The 16009-nt window shown below is 41.1% G+C and overlaps 1 long non-coding RNA gene across 1 annotated transcript in view; it reads right to left on the bottom strand.

Annotated features, from left to right (window-relative positions):
* Positions 1-5432: 5432 nt before the first annotated feature.
* LOC121077521 overlaps positions 5433-16009 on the bottom strand; it is a 33955-nt gene continuing 23378 nt past the window's right edge. Inside the window, exon 3 of the long non-coding RNA XR_005824102.1 lies at positions 5433-7969. This is a non-coding gene — a long non-coding RNA (uncharacterized LOC121077521). The remainder of the gene's footprint in view (positions 7970-16009) is intronic.

Genomic DNA, 16009 nt, shown 5'->3' with positions numbered 1-16009 from the left:
GCTGATGCCACGCTGCTCTTCTCCCTACCACCTCGCTGAGCTGGTGTCCTCCCGAAGGCTTTACGGTCTTCAGAGACCAAGGAAGGAACAGTGAGAGAATGAATACTAAGAAAACACTTCCAGTCACGTACAGGATGGGTACAACCGAGGGCCTCATTCACAGACCCTCAGAGCTGACCCTCTGCATCAGTAAAATCACATCTTACTCCTTCCCCTTTCTTCCCCATGTTATCTAGGCACTGTCAGCACTTCCCTTCTTCCCTTACCAGCCAGTTCTTCATACTCCCTGAGTTTGGCAACCTAATCTTTGTTAAGCTTTTACTTTTCCTAAGGCTTTTCCTAAGTAGAAAAGAGACTTTTCCTTAGTAGAAAGGAAAAGATGCCTATTTTTATCTTCGTATGTTATCTCAAACGATGCTGAACAGGGCAAAAGGCACCGAATTTCACCTCGGCATTACAACACTGTGGAAACAAACATGCATCTTGTTAGAGTGTAAACAGCAGCCACAGAGCTCCCCTTGTTATCCGCGCTGACTGATCTGTATGATAATTGCCGGCTAGGGTGACTGTATCCCTCTCAGGCCGGAGGTAACCGCATTATACAGTCAGAAGCCTCGCTGAATTCTGTGGCCATCAGCCTGCACAAAAACACGAAGTTAAAATTGTTTCTTTGAATTCAAATGGGATCAATACCTCTCAGGAGACAGATGGGGTTTTCTTTGCTGCACTGAAAAAAGAATCAGTGTCTGGAGTTCTGGCTCAAAGTACTCATTCAGCTACAGAACAACACCAGGAAAAATCAGCAGAGAGTGGGCACCTGCTCTTTTCCTTGATCAGCCCTGGATCTCAGAATTTGATGTTTTACATAAAGAGAGCTTGCTGTTGCTCTTGCATGCTGCTTCTGAAACTATACAGTCTGGCTCAGGCAAGAAGGGCATGTTTATTCTTTCTCGGAGCTTTTTCATTTTTACTTGTAGCTGAATCCTCTAGGTCAATTGTATCTGCAGGGGTGGGAGAGGAATTTAATTGCTTTTACTTCCTACCTTCATCTCAGGGTGACCAGTCCATTAATAATGCACAGGAAGCGACTAAGAAATGCATGGTAGATTAGGGATTAATTGATATTTGGAAAGATTTCAATCCACATTTGAAGGAAAAGGTTACACGCTGTAGTCCAGCTCTAGTTACTATTTGCATTTTATTATTATTTCTTACAGCCCTGCTTCTTCTGGTTTTAGATATGTTTTCCCCCTTCCTTGGCTATTTTTTGTAGAATTTCCTTGTTTATTTCTTGCTAGAGATGTCTGTCACATTTCTGACACATGCCACCCCCTATCAAATAAATAAATACATTTATCTGTATTTTCCAGTAATTATGTTTTTCTCTGCACTGACACTGCCCACAGTTCCTTTATGAGCAATTTGACTTTCCAAAACGTTATTGATTTCTGTGCTTGGAAGTTACAAGATTAATAGCTTTAGGGGCATAAGTCCTTCAATCCTTTCACCAAATAGGAGCTCCAAGTTTGCTTCAGTGCCTGCTGATGTGCTTCAACACATCATTTTTAGGAAGAAACATGAGCCAGGCACTGCTCAAATCAAAAACACCCTAAAATACAGGAAAGAGATGGGTAATTCCAATGATGTCACGGCAGGAAGGTAGGATTTAGTTGGTTTGAAAATGACTAGCGTGACACCTCAACTACTTTTGCCTAGATTGCCCCATTGAGATGGAAATGACTTCAGTAACTTTTTAGCAGTTTTAAGGAGTGCAAAGCAGCTAATATTGACTCTAGTAGTCAGGAGCAAGGGCCTATGAGAAAAGAAGAGAAGAGCCAATAAAAAAATGTATTAGATTCTTTAAAGACCTTGAAAAATTCACACCGTCTTCTCCTGATGTGAGTTACATTAAAAATAGACTAAAGTTAGGAATATAACACAGATGGCCAGTTACAAGCACTTTGATAATGTTAGGTGAATCGGACAAAGATCTTTTGAGGACCCCTGGTGCTATGGCAGCTTTTATGATGGTATTTGCATTGAACAGTAATGGATTCTTCTAGGCAGCTAGAGGCAGACAATTTGGAAGAGTTTCAAGCTACTAAATGCACACCACAGAGAGACACTGACAACTGTAAAATTTGAGTGGCCACCTCAATTTAGTAGTAAAATGTCAAAGGAGAGGTAGACCTGCATTTCATATGTTGTACCATGAAGAATTTGGAATACTGATCATGGAAATGTGTTTTAAATTATTTTCTGCTCCTAAGGAAGTAGGGCTAGACTAGTTATCAAAGAGTGAGATACAGCACGTGAGGAAAGTACAACAGTGAGGATGGCTCTCCATTGCAGTAATCGACTTGGGACTGGAGAAGTTCACCTTGCCGTCACTCAGAGGAAGTAAAGGTCACCTCTTAAGTGAATTTTGCTGTCCTAACAGTGAGTGTTTTGCACCCCAAATGCAGTTCTGTTTTTTGTCCCCCCCGTCTGACAGCCCAAGAGGAAGGGACAGTTGCTGAAATGTAAAAGGCATCTCAGGATGATGCCCTGGAGGAATCTTTGCTCAACCTCACCGCATCGTGGTGATAACAGCTGCTGGAAATGCCACCGTGTTTCCACTGCAGGACATCTCAATCCACGCTGCAATTTTATTCAAATATCCACTTTCCAGTAAGAATGGTAAGCAGCATATCCTATATTACAGTATTAAATTAAAAATGCATACTATTTACAACTATTGTTAGGAGCTGTTTTCAAAGCCCTTTAGTATTTTTTATCCATAGAGTTATTTGGGGAAAATTAGTCATTCTGGTTTTATTAACCATGTGTTTGGTTAAGGTTACCTGAGTTGCATCTCTAAGTCTAGGAGACTTCACAAGCACTACCTGCTAATTTATCTGCTTTGACTGTTTAAATAAATGAAGAAAGAGTTGTAAACTGTAGTGGTGTCACGATGGGGTAGTTATGTTTTATTTTAATTAAAATCAGGGTCCAAAAAATATTTTATTCATTGGTTATCTACCTGGGCATGCTTGGCCTACTTTTTTTCAGGTACCTAGAGATTCTACTGAAGTCTTCATTTGCTCAGTGTGCCAAATCCACAGACCTGCATTTTGTATAACGCTCAGGCTGCAGACATGCCTTCAGCCAAAGGAAACTGAATTCAGTTGTCACAAGCATTTGCACAAGGCCTGTATTGCTTTTACACAAATCTAGTTTTTCTTTCTCTGCTCTGCTTTTCGCAGCCTCCACGCTCTGCAGCTGTGGTCACAAGCTCCCACTGAAGCATTTGAGGAAAGAAGGCTCCGTGAAACTTCAGCTTCTATTTTACTTTCCACCTGATCTCTACAGGACCCCAGAGATGGTCACGTACAAAGCTCTGGCCCCAGTGGGTTTTCTGGCAAAGAGGAATGACCAAGAATCACAGAAGTTAGTGGAACTTGTGAAATCATTACAGCACACAGCAATACAAGTCCTTAAGTACTTGTCTGGAAGGTCAGCTGAAGACAGTGGGACAAAGACAGTAAAGAAGGCCAATCTCTGTTCCTAACTACCAATATATTCACATATATGTACCAAGCAGTGAAGGAAAACAGAATGAAGGAATTTGGATGAACTGGCTTGAAAAGAGAAGTAGGCCAACTACCCTTTCCTTCCTAATCATAATGTTTTAGTACAACAGAATAAAATGGCATATAAAAAGGTAATGTGCATTTTCTTCAAGGACTTGTTGAAAATATAATACGGTATCTTTGTAATTTACTGGTAATGTGTACACAATGTAAAAGATCAGGAGCAGAGAGTACTATCACTATATTTAGAGATAATGGTGCTTTTCTTTCATAGGCTTGATATAAACTTTGATTACATAGCATTTCTTTAATTTGCTGCTATTCAAGAAAACCCTTAGAGCACTGCAGCGAGCAATGCCTCTCTTTTACATTTGCATTTTTTAATTTGCATTTTTTAATTTCCCAGACTACAGCTCCACACCTACACAGGCTTCCCCTGTGGGAGGGAAGAGAATATTTTTCAGTATGAATGATACTGTTTCTCTTCTCAAATAGCTGTAGTTATTAATTCCAGAGATTTACAAAAATCGCTTTGCTACCGTATCACTTAAGTGTGGAGCTTTTTTCTAGCTGATATCAGATGCCAATCTGTTGCTCCACCAGTACCCATTTTAAATAGGGTAGCCAAGCAAGAAGTTCAGCCTGCTCCGACAAGGAGCTGTTGCATTCCCTGCATACCCCAAAGTGCCACTGAGCTCCGGAAGGGCCTGGTGCTTTTAGAGGAAGAGCCACTGTGCCCCTAACACATCCAGCTCCCCATGGCACCCTAATGACGGGAATCTAGACCGGCACAAGGACACAGGCTCCCTCAGAGGCAAGGGTTTAAGGGCCCGAATGCCAGCGAATGCGGGCTTTGCAGGCAGAGTCTGTGCCTACGTCTTTAGGTCTTTACAATTTCTGTATCTAACTCTTTGCTCTTAAAAGCCTGAGATGCTAAATTTGAGACATGACATAAACAGGGAAGGTAACAAGTAAAATTAGTCCAGGAAGAGAGACAGCAGCAGTAGGAACATGGCTTCGTTCAGGGATTTTAGCCAAGTGCTAATGCCTGTCCACGGGGGAGTGACAGTCTCCAGAATGACTCCACCCAGAGGCTGAGCTGACAAAATGAGTCGTTGATTTGACTTTCTCTATCCAGGACCTTGCAAAAGAAAATTTACAAGCACAGTATGTCTTCCCAAGACTGAACGTTTGCTCACATAATAAGGTTAAAAAAAAAAAAAAGAAAAAGGAAAGAAGAACTTGGAAGATTTTATATAACAGCACCATCTCATGACACCTGCCATAACAATATTTTATTTGTCAGTCTTTTCTCATCCTTAGTCTCTTGAAGCTTGACTAGGTTACTGCATCAAAGGGAAGGAGTAATAGTATCATTTTAGATAAAAGAAAAAAGAGAAGTGTGCTGTATACAATCTGCCCATCATCTCACTTCACAGTTACATTAACCAAACAGCCAACATACCTATGAAAAACACAGCCATATAATATGGCAACCCATGTAGACTAGAGCTTCTTCTCAGGTATGGTAAAAATGCTTCATTCTTACATGGTAGCTATAGTTCAAAATGATTTATATAAATTAATTAATGTAACATACTTTATGCACATCAACTCACTAAGGCAGAGAAAGATTAAATGAATGGCAAAACAGAAAATTTAATACACACAGGAAGTGGCAGAGCCATAAACACCATGGAACTCCTGGATTCCAGAATTAAGAGAAAAAGACCTAATGCAACTATTTTCTTTCCCTTTCTTAAAGTACACATTTCAGACAGCAAGTTCTGCTGTGCCCAGCACTGAGCACATCGTCGGCTCTTTGCAAGTACTGAGCTGAATAAATGATGTTAACTGTAATCCCACTCCCTTGTCCTAAACCACTAAATCTATCGGAATTTTAAACCTTCATATTTAACTGACTTTGGTAAAGATAACTCTGAAAGCATGTTAAGCTGTGCTATCTCAGCACTACTAATTAATATGTAATAATAATAATAATCATGACTAATAATGCTGCTGTAATAAGGATTTAATCCTACAGATCATTTTTATGAAAGCACTTTGATAATAATGATTATTTATTCTTACAGTGCATTTTTCATGCTAGCAACTTCAAGTACCATGATGATTAATAAAGCTAAGGAAATTGAGAGATATATAAAATAGCAAGCTTATGAGACTGCCAATGTGCCAATCTTATTAAATAAACATTAACAAAAAATAGAGCTGTAAAGGAGATTCTCTTGGGAGACGGAAAACAAAACCAACAAAAACCAAAACAACAACAACCACCAAACCAAACCAACCCCCTCGAGGCTATGTCAGCAGGATTGAATTGACCTGTGTATCAATGTCATTTCTTTTGTCACTCTAGCAAACAAAATAAAATAATAAATAGCACTTAGTGAACTGTGGACTGGGCTGTCAGCTGGTGTAAATGGGTGCATTGGCATTAATCTAAAGCAGCTGTGTATCTGGCCCTGCATTTTCAAAGGGCTGCAAAGACATAAGAAAATACCTAATATGTCTTGTCCATTATGACTTTAATGCAGAGCAGAAGAAGGTTACTTACTGTCAATGTTCACACACTCGAGCGATGGCTGATATATGTATCTGAGCTACTTAGCTGGATTAGGCATACTGAGATGTGCTAGGCCGTTTTTGTCTGCCCTGACTGTGATTTAAGTTCAGTAGAGATGCCTCTTGCCTTCTTCCTCTCATCTTCCCACTGCTGCAGGCTAAACCAAAGGCTTTGCTGTGACCCAAGTTAGATTCCCACAGAAATTCATAGTAGGCCAATAGAAAGAATTCACCTGGTTCAAAAAAAATCCCCTGTAGGGATCCGTTTAGCCTGCAAAGCAGTACATGGGCAGCATTTTGCCAAAATAGCTTAGAAAGGAAATTACCTGGGCTGGCACAATTTCTAGCAGCAAAGGAAATCTTTTGCAGGATGGCTTAGGCAATTAGAGAAGTCTCGTCAGCAACACAGGCAGCAAAGTAGTTTTTAGACTCCGAACTTCATGCTTGTCAAGATTTTGCTAGCTTGACTTTCTTGACAGAGCCTTGGTAGTAGAGACCAACCTTAAGAGAGGTTTCAACAGGAAAGACCACCCATAGAATCAGAAATTACTATGGTGGTAGCAACTTTCTGCAAAATGCAACTTTCTTAAAAATGTCCCCTGACTATCTGCCAGATCATTGATGTGAAAGCAGAAATAAAGGGATTAGGGGACAGACAAAAGATGAGAGAAGTCCCTGGCTAGAGGTTTACTCTGACATCACGTATACATGGAAAACGTCCACAGGGACTTGCTCCACAGTGATGTCCACATGCTGGCATCAGAAAAGCAGAGAAGGGAGCCCTGGGTTTTGTAAGGAGTTACATGCTGGTATCCAAACCCCAGGTATGAGGGAGAGAGGAACAAGTCTGTGGAAGAAGAGCTGAAGGAACTTATTGCAGGGGAATTCTGCAGTTCTTTTTCCTCCACTTCTTCCTCTTTATAACCATATTTAATTAGGCAATTTGGGAAATGATTGCACAGAGAAAGATAGAAAAGAGACTCCAGGTAAACAGCCACCCTCTGATAAAACACAAGCCCAGCCCACGGCCAGGGAGGCAACACGATGGTAAGAAATAGCTGGCACGTTTTGAATACGTACTATGTAAACACTGTCTGAGGTTCATGCAAGTAGTGAATGGAACCAACCATCTCTTTGTGAAGGGGATGAACAATATTTCATTCCACATAAATATCAAGGGTAGCCTCCAGCAACAGAAATCAAATCCTAAGAGGAAGAGATCTTAGCAGATCTAATACAGGCTTTCGACACCACTGGTCGATCCTTCTTTAAACTAATTTGTGAAGAAAGAGAACAAGGGCTGGATGTTTCTCTGCAGACAGTCATATTTTCTAAGTCAAGAATAAATTATGTTGAATGAGAATACAAAGTCATAAGATATAATCAGGCTATTAGGCAGGTAAGAACTGTGTGGAAGATACAGCACTCCACGGCAAATTGCTAGTGTAACGTACGATAAGTGGAGACAATAGAAATCAGTGGAAAAATTTGGCATGCAGTGATTTCCTTCCCTAGGCCTCCTGCAATTTGCGGAGCTCTGCAGAATTTCTTGGGCTGCTTGGTCAGCTTTCTCTTCTGCAGAAATATACTTGGGTTTCAATGCTAACTATCAAAGCTACAGACGGAGGGTAGTTTTAAAAGGTTGATTTGCAAAAATATTTATAAATTCTGTAGCTTTCTATTTTTAGGTTTAATTTAAGGCTTCTGGTGGCTGCAGGCATCTGTCTTGTCTGAGATTTCTCCGTGGTGCTAACAGAAGTGAAGCTGAACTGAAGACTTGGATTCTTCATGAAGTGGGAACTGGAGCTTGGAGTCTAGAGAAAAGAGAATCCAGAGGAGAATCATAAACACACAAGTTTTCTTTGCACATAGATGTTCCTATTGGAATTATCAAATAAATCTTGAAATAATCACATGGGCCAATCTGTGTGGCAATGGAAATAAATAGCTCTTTCGTAAGGGATTTCCAGGGCAATGAAGATAGGGCCTGTCTGTAGCTGGTAAGAACTCACAGGACATGCTCATTGGACTCAGTCGTTGCTGTTCAGGCTGATGGGAACTTCTGAGATTTACATTCCCTTTCACTTTGCCTGTGCTTCAACCAAATACAGCTTAGTATTTGTGCTTAACCACATATGTACTTGCGTAAATGTCCCCTACTCAGCCTGTCAATGCATTCTCCCCCCTCATCTCCTCTGCATTTCGATACATAGCAGAACATCATCCAAAGTAAAATTAATGTTATCAAAGGCACATTTGCTCAGCATTTGTGCTAAGAGACCAAAGTCGCATACTTAAAGGGGAAACTCTTTCCTTGAAGGACTACCCCCAAAAACATTTTCACAGAGGCTGGAGAGTATATCATGAACAGAGCACAGATCGTAGAGGACTTCTCCTGGAGTCTCACCAGCACCATATTTGAACAACAGACTGAATCCAAAAGAGGGAAAAACACCCTGCATGCATGTCAGTGGGATGATCAGCATGCAACACGTGAGATGTGTGTGGTGTGCTTGTTCTGAAAGTTTTGATAGCTTGGAGAAGGCTTCAGAAGAGCAGAGTCTAAAAACAGGACCATTTAGGCTGTGAAGAACAGGAGACGCTGGGAAGTTCTGGGGTACATGGAGAGGATATTAAAGAGTAGCAACTAGCTAAGCTTTTAGGCAACCACCTTGCTTACAGGGAAACCACGTATGAGAAAATCAGATTGCTCACACAAGTCTTTTAGTCATCTCGGAAAAAATAAAGCAGTTGGCCAAATTACAGTTACAGTTTGTAAATGCTAGCAGTGCCCAAAGGATCAGTGAATGAATTTTCAGCAACAACAGGTATACCCTGAGCAAAAATGCCAGCAGAGACCTAATTCATGGGCTAGAACCTGGGATCCATAAAGAAGGGACACAAAGGCTGCAAGGGTGTAAACTCAGACCTGTTTCATGTGGGGAGCAGCAAGCTTCTGCCACCAGCTGCAGAGCAGCCCAGGATGGCATCAAGACAAAATGAAGCACAAGAGTGAGCTGAGAAAAAAGGGGAGAGCAGGTTCCTGTCTTGGATCCAACCATGTGGTTAATGACATGGTTGATTCTGATCAATTTGACTTGCCTGCTGCAGCTTCTGTTAAACAGAAAATCCATCACAGGAAATAAAATATCATTGTTTGTTTTTAAGGTTTCCATTTTTCCTTTTCTATCAGGCTCAAAATAATACTTTGTTCATAAAAGTCAACATAGCATACTTGAAAGCACTAAAAAGTGAGCTGTTTGTTTATCCTCAGGGCAGGTGCTCTGTAGATTATCACAGTCAAGCTTTGTTGTTTTGCATTACAAAGTCTCCAACCTTGACCTAAGAGGACAACTCTTCCTATTTCCCCCTCAGCTCCAAGAAAAAAAAGAAAAAAAAAAAAAGAAGACAATCATTCTTATCATTCTTTATTCTAAGCCGGTGCTTTGTCTTGCTTTAGCAAAGCCTTTGCTGTACAGACTCGTATACAAGTTTTCAGGTTCCCTCTACTTGGCTGTTAATGCTGAAGCTAGTTGGGGCTGAAATGGCTGCCTTAGACTGGTTAGAAAATTAGAAGCATAGACTCTCTTGGGGAATTCAGCAGCGTTAATTGCATGACTTGGGAATCCTCTGGGGAAACCTTCCAGGTGACATGTAAGGAATTAGACACACATATATCTCACTTTAATATGAAGGGAAGCTGAGCGCTCATCTCCCCGCACAATCTGTTTACAACTTCACCCTTACACTGAATGACGACATACAGGTGGAATTATCTTCTTCCATTAAGGATCTTTAGAAAAACATATATAACAGCAAAAGCTTGCGAAGGGTCTCCTCCCAGACAAATATTGTAAAAATCCTAAATTCTGGAGTTATTTCAAATGAATAAATCTCTAAAAAATACAAAACGTTTTTTATTCCTTGGTGTGTGGGGAAAAGTAGTACAGTGAATTACTGCTGCAGTCATCTGCCCTGGTGTGAGCTGGGATACAAGGGAAAAAATGTACACTGCAGCTCCAAACGGGAGGTGCAAAGGTGACTTTCGAAATCCCCTGATCCCAAGTTAATTGCTAGACAGTCCCCAAGCATAAGTTAGAGCAGCCTTCAGCATCCGCATCTAAACATGCCTTTTGTTCCCATCCAAAGCCCATCAGGAACCATGCCCCTATACCACAGGAGCATTGTCTGGAAACAGAATTAATAGGTTCCGGAGCCACTTGCTTCATCAGCCTGTAGAATGCCTTATTTAACTCTTTGCATAACTTCAGCACCGGTATTTTGACCACCTGTGAGAATGTGAGAGCATACTGCACTGCCCAGTTCTTCATAACCTAACAACACTCCTACAAGGGCTAGTAAAAAATTATTTCTATCAATGACTGGCTCTTATGATATCCAAATCTGTGAAAGTTTCTGCTTTTTTTTTTTTTTTTTTTTTTTTTTTTTTAATGTTTCTCTGCAGAAATTGGAAAGTCTTAACCTTCCTTAATCTCTGGAGGTGGTCTGTAGACCTCCAACAGTATCCAGTGACCTTGGAAAAGTGTTCTTGTGCCCAGACGGGCACTGACTTGAAACTTCTGTTTGTTGAATGGCCAAAGAACAGATATAGCCCAGATGCTACCATGGGTGTTTATCTTGACTACCTGCTTCGATAGGCATAGATACTTGGCATCAAGTTAATTTTGTTAAAATTAGTACCAAGGAAATTTGATATTTATAAAAATATAAATATATAAAATAAATATATAACATAATATATATTTATATAATATATATATTTATATAATATATAAATATATAAATTTATAAAAAGCATTTTTTCTTATAAATGCTGCAATGTAATTATCAATACATAGGGCTATCATATTTACACACAACATTCACACATAAGCAAGTAAGGGAAATATCTACTTACAACTCCTCATGAAAGACAAAATTATCTCCCTGCTTTTCCTGCAGTGTCAGAGTGGCGGAGGGTTACTTTTCTGTAGAACAAAAATAAACTACAGACAGGAGTGATGGGTTGGATCCTGAGCACGAGGCCACAGCCCGCAGGAATCAGCACATTGGTGTAAAAATGATATAGGGCTAAACTAGTCTGCAATACATCTTGTTCTAAAACAAGACTTTTTTTTGAGCCTTGGATTTTCAAAGGAGTCAAAGACAGTTGGAAACTCTACTCCTAGAATATATGGAAATTATATGTTTCATACTTGTAGGTTCCTTTGAAAAAAAATGTTTTGCCCTAGTTGCAATTAAAAAACAAACAAACAAACAAAAACAAAACAAAAAAAAACACCACCCAAAACTCTCTCAGTTTACACGTTGGCTAATCCATGTCCTTCTCCAGAAGGAATGCGATTGCAACTCTGCAGAATCAGGTTGTTGGCAGCTGGTCACTGGTGTGCTCAATATTCAAACCCAGATATTAGAAGTGAAAAAGAAAAACTGTGTCAAGGAAATCTCCATCAAAGCTACCCTGTAACTTAAGATCAGAGGCCCCAAGCATGTTACTTTTGAATTCTTGCAGGGTTACTGGCCTCCAAAATAAATCAGCTCTACCAATTGTGAAACACCCTAGAGCATATATTGGAAACATTCACTATCTTTTAAAGTGACAGATTAAAATCTCTAGTAACAAAGTTTTGCTCCTTTTGTTAAGCAATCCCACTCAGGCTTGCAGTGAAGGATTTGGGTATTCTTCTGAAAACCTTCCAGCAAACCACACCAGCCTACTTCAGGCTCATTCTGATCTTACTTGTACCAGCAAAAATAAATGCAACTAGACTGCATCAGAGATACTTTGGTGCATATCCAAAATTAAGCTCCAGCTGCAGACCTGTGTATTTTTATGCTCAGAAGTCCTAAGTTGGCATGCAGAAGAGCTCTGCTGGCGGGGCCCAGGGAACACTGGCCCTGAGGTACTGTAACTCAGCCCCCATCCGATCTCTGCTGACTCTTCCACCGATACACCCAATGTTTTGTCTCGGATGCTATCAGCGTGCCAAGGCAGTATCAGCAATACAACAAAGGCAACTGTAATAACGTCTCACTGAGCCCTTTACAGGATGATAGGAAATACCTGCCTCCAAAAAAACCCGCAATCTGTTTAGACAGAGCTGCCTCTTCGTGTGGTCAAGTGACAGGCCTTCCCGGCCACGGCCAGCGCGTGAGAATGGCTGGGCTGGGCCCATTCCCAGACACTGCTTGAAAGAACTTATTTCTCGTGCTTTCTGCAGAAAACACCTACGAAAAAACCTCAGTCACTGTGGTGGCCCCAGGCTCTGCGGTTACCTCAGAGCTGTGCCTGGCACAGTGGTGTGGGCACAGGCTTCACCTGGGCCAGCAAACACGGCCTGTGTCTGTGGTGCTGGCCCAGCACCAGGCTGTGAGGGAGTGGAAGAACTGCAGAAGGAAGGAATCTGGGGGAAATTATTCTTCGGTGTGACTTCAGTTAAAAGGATATGTTTCTCATAATGGGCAAATGTTAACTTCAAGAACAGGAGTGGGAGACACCATAATTATTTCTTTCTGAGTATGTAAGCAGTATCACACAACCACTCCAGGAAGTACAAATGACTGCCTTATTTGTAATGAACTAACCTTGAAACCTAATTAAATTAAAAACAAAATAATAAAAATGTATTTAATTATGCAATAGCACTACGAAAAATATTTAGCTAATGTGCCTGCTCGTAAATTCCTTATAGTCACCCTCCCCACGTGAAATAAAGCACGACCAGGTTCTTCGCTGACTGAGTACATGACATGTTGTATGACACATTTACAACCCCAAAACCGGTTAGATTTGCAGTACAACACAGCAGACAGAAAACTGGGAGGATGGACAAGATGTTATGGGATACACTGAATTTCATATCAGAAGAAATAATATGGTGGCCCCTGCTCTGACTACATTATTCATTTTAATATTTAATTCATAAAAAAAATCTTCTAATTTTCACGAGGTTTCCAGGCTTTTGCAAAATATGGCCCCAGAATCCTGACATCTTCCTGCACAATTCTGGTTGAGCTTGGTAGGTAGAAGTAAAAAGCCTAATCTTAAAGATAAAGCCCAAAGCCCTGACTACATACTATCTTTAATGTTTAAGTACATTGTAAACAAGTTAAAAATTTTAAACAGCAGCTTTGAGAAAGGAAACGGGTGTATTTTTCTTCAAACATCTTTTGAGAAGGGCCAGATTCTGATCGATATGTAACACTAATGTAAATCAGAAGCAATCTCCCTGAAGTTAATAGAGATCACATTCCAGGCTCCTGAGCTTTTGCACACTGAATTTAACTATCTGTCATGCCTGCGAGGTTACAGCACGACCTGAAAGAAGGTATGGTGTAAGATCAATGTTAAGGAAAGAGTTTCATTTAAAAGACCATCTTTTCCCATCAGACATGATAGGAGATTTATTATTCCAATATTATTGTTGAAACTAGAAGAGAGAGAAAAAATAAACAGGAACATATATTTTCATTTTATGACTGCGAACAACATTTCATACTGTAAACATATCTCGGTCTATAACATTTACCCAGTAAAAAAAATAATTTCAATACAGTCCTTATTGCTAGCTCGGCAGAGCCTCCCCAGAACATTGTGTTAATGATTAATATGAAGTCAGTGGAATTCCACAGTTGCTGAGAGTCTAGTGCCCAAGAATGAACTGCATTGCTAAATCAGCAAAGACAGTTGTCAAGGTAACCTCTATGTAATCTATTTAACTGGCTCCCAAAACACCAATCAAGGTCAGATAACGCACTCAAGCACCATATGAACACACTCATACGGCATAAAGCTTTGTATCAAGACAGCAGGGAGGAAAAAACCTCATTAGGAAGTAGGGGGAAAAAAATAAATTCAGTTTTGAGAAGTGTTAATTGGGATTGCAGTTAGCTTTGTGGGGAAAGTATGCCACACGTCTATGTTCTATCTGTGGTAGAAGTAATTTCACTCCAGTTCAGTTTGAATGGAAATATCCTTCTACCAGTGCTTAAAAAAACAAAACCCCAAAAAGTAAAAACAGCCACCGATAAATTATTCATTTCATTTATTGTTTTATTAATGCCTAGACTGGTACCTACACTCTGAAACACAGTTCTCGTTTTGTTTTGCTCTGCAATAGGTTTTCATGTTACTTCAGAACAAATGATGCCAGCAGCATCTCGGGGCTGGTAATGCGGCTCCCCACACAAGCACAGTTCCACAGGTCCCGCTCCCCTGCTGCCTCGCTCCTCCCATGGAAGCTTTCCATCCTCCAGAGTGGCTTCTGGAAAGGAGAGTGTCTGCCTGGATTTACAATTGATGGTAGCTTGAATTTGAAGTCGTATTGCAAATATTATTTACTTTCTCTGCATTCACATCTCTACAGCGGTAACAAGGGCTGGCAAGAGTCACTGGGGTCTGAACTGATTTTTATTCCAACAATTGCTGTGCATACAAATCAACATCCTTTGCCTGATATTTACTGCTTTGCTCATCTTGGAAGCAAAGAAGAGCAAGCATTATGAGAATTAAAAAGGTTGCCTGTTTCCCTTGGAGCCTCTGTACCTTTGTCCTCTCCCGGAAAGCTACAGTACTTTGCAACTTCTTACAGCCTCTGCTCCTCAATGAATCGCAACAAATATCCCTGTGCTGCTCACAGTGAAAGTACATACCAAGGGAGCTATTTCCTTCCGTCAGTTATACAATGTCAGTGTCATGGAGCTGTGCTAAATCAGGACCCTGCTCCTGTTCCACAAAGATGCCAAAAGGTCCTGCCAGAGGGAGGGAGAGCTAAAAATAGCAGATCCAAAACTGCAAAAGGCAATCACTGTAAAGACCATATAAACATCTGTGTGTTCAGACAATATTTTTGGCCAATGCCTTCCACAGCAAACAATCAGAACTCTACTTTAAATGCAGAATGGCTGCGTACATCACACTTCAATGAAATCCTGAGAGCTGAGGTTCACTAGCAACTCCGGTCACGTTCTAGACGTAGCATTTCTCAGGATTTCCTCCTTTCTAGCACTGTGTGAGATCCGTATGCCTGTCTGGGATCCGTGCAGGATCCAAGGGCTATAAAACCCTGTACCAGTTTAGGAAACAAGGAAGACAACTGCACATTCTAGTCATCCCCATGTGGGAGGGTGCGATGGTGCCACAAGCTGCTGCTTATCATGTTGCTGCTGAAAGCAGCTGTGTAGGCAGAACCCCACAGCCTTCAGAGAATCACCCCAAGGACTGCTCTGGACCCACCAAAGCCTGAAATAAGGAAGCTGCTAAGGTGCCTCCAACCTACTTGAGAAAGCCAGCCTTCAGGAGAGGACAAACTGCACGCCTTGGAGGTGCAGCACAGGACCTCACCTTCCAGCTGCAGGGCAGATGTGCTCCACGCTGCACCCACACGCGCTGCATGTCAGGGCTGTGTTCCAACGCAGTTCCTGTCTCAGGGAAGCAAGACCGTGGGCTGGGTAGGACCTAAATCTCATCCAGATGTGGAGTTAAGATAGACACGGAGTGAGCGATTCAATACAAATGGCTTAAAGGTCCAAACGTTATCCATCACATTTTTCTATAAAATAACCATCACTGTAAAACCTGAATGCATTAGCAATATTCAGAAACTGATCTCCGCCACAGACCTGTTAGGTACAAAAAGCTGAGGGCTCCATTTTGAGCTGAAGAAACTGAAGAGCAGGCAGGGTAAGTGACTTGCTCAGGGTCAAGCAGGACGCAGGTGGCAGAGGCAGAGACGTATACCTGAACGCCCCAAAACCCAGCCTAGCTGAAGCACTGAGGTCTCTGTCCTTAATGGAGCCACTCGAGAGCTCTGAGCACCCACAACACCTATTGA

This window comes from Cygnus olor, chromosome 13, assembly GCF_009769625.2.
Source record: "Cygnus olor isolate bCygOlo1 chromosome 13, bCygOlo1.pri.v2, whole genome shotgun sequence".
In the NCBI taxonomy this organism is placed as follows: domain Eukaryota; kingdom Metazoa; phylum Chordata; class Aves; order Anseriformes; family Anatidae; genus Cygnus; species Cygnus olor.
This window is presented reverse-complemented; position numbering and strand designations above follow the sequence as displayed.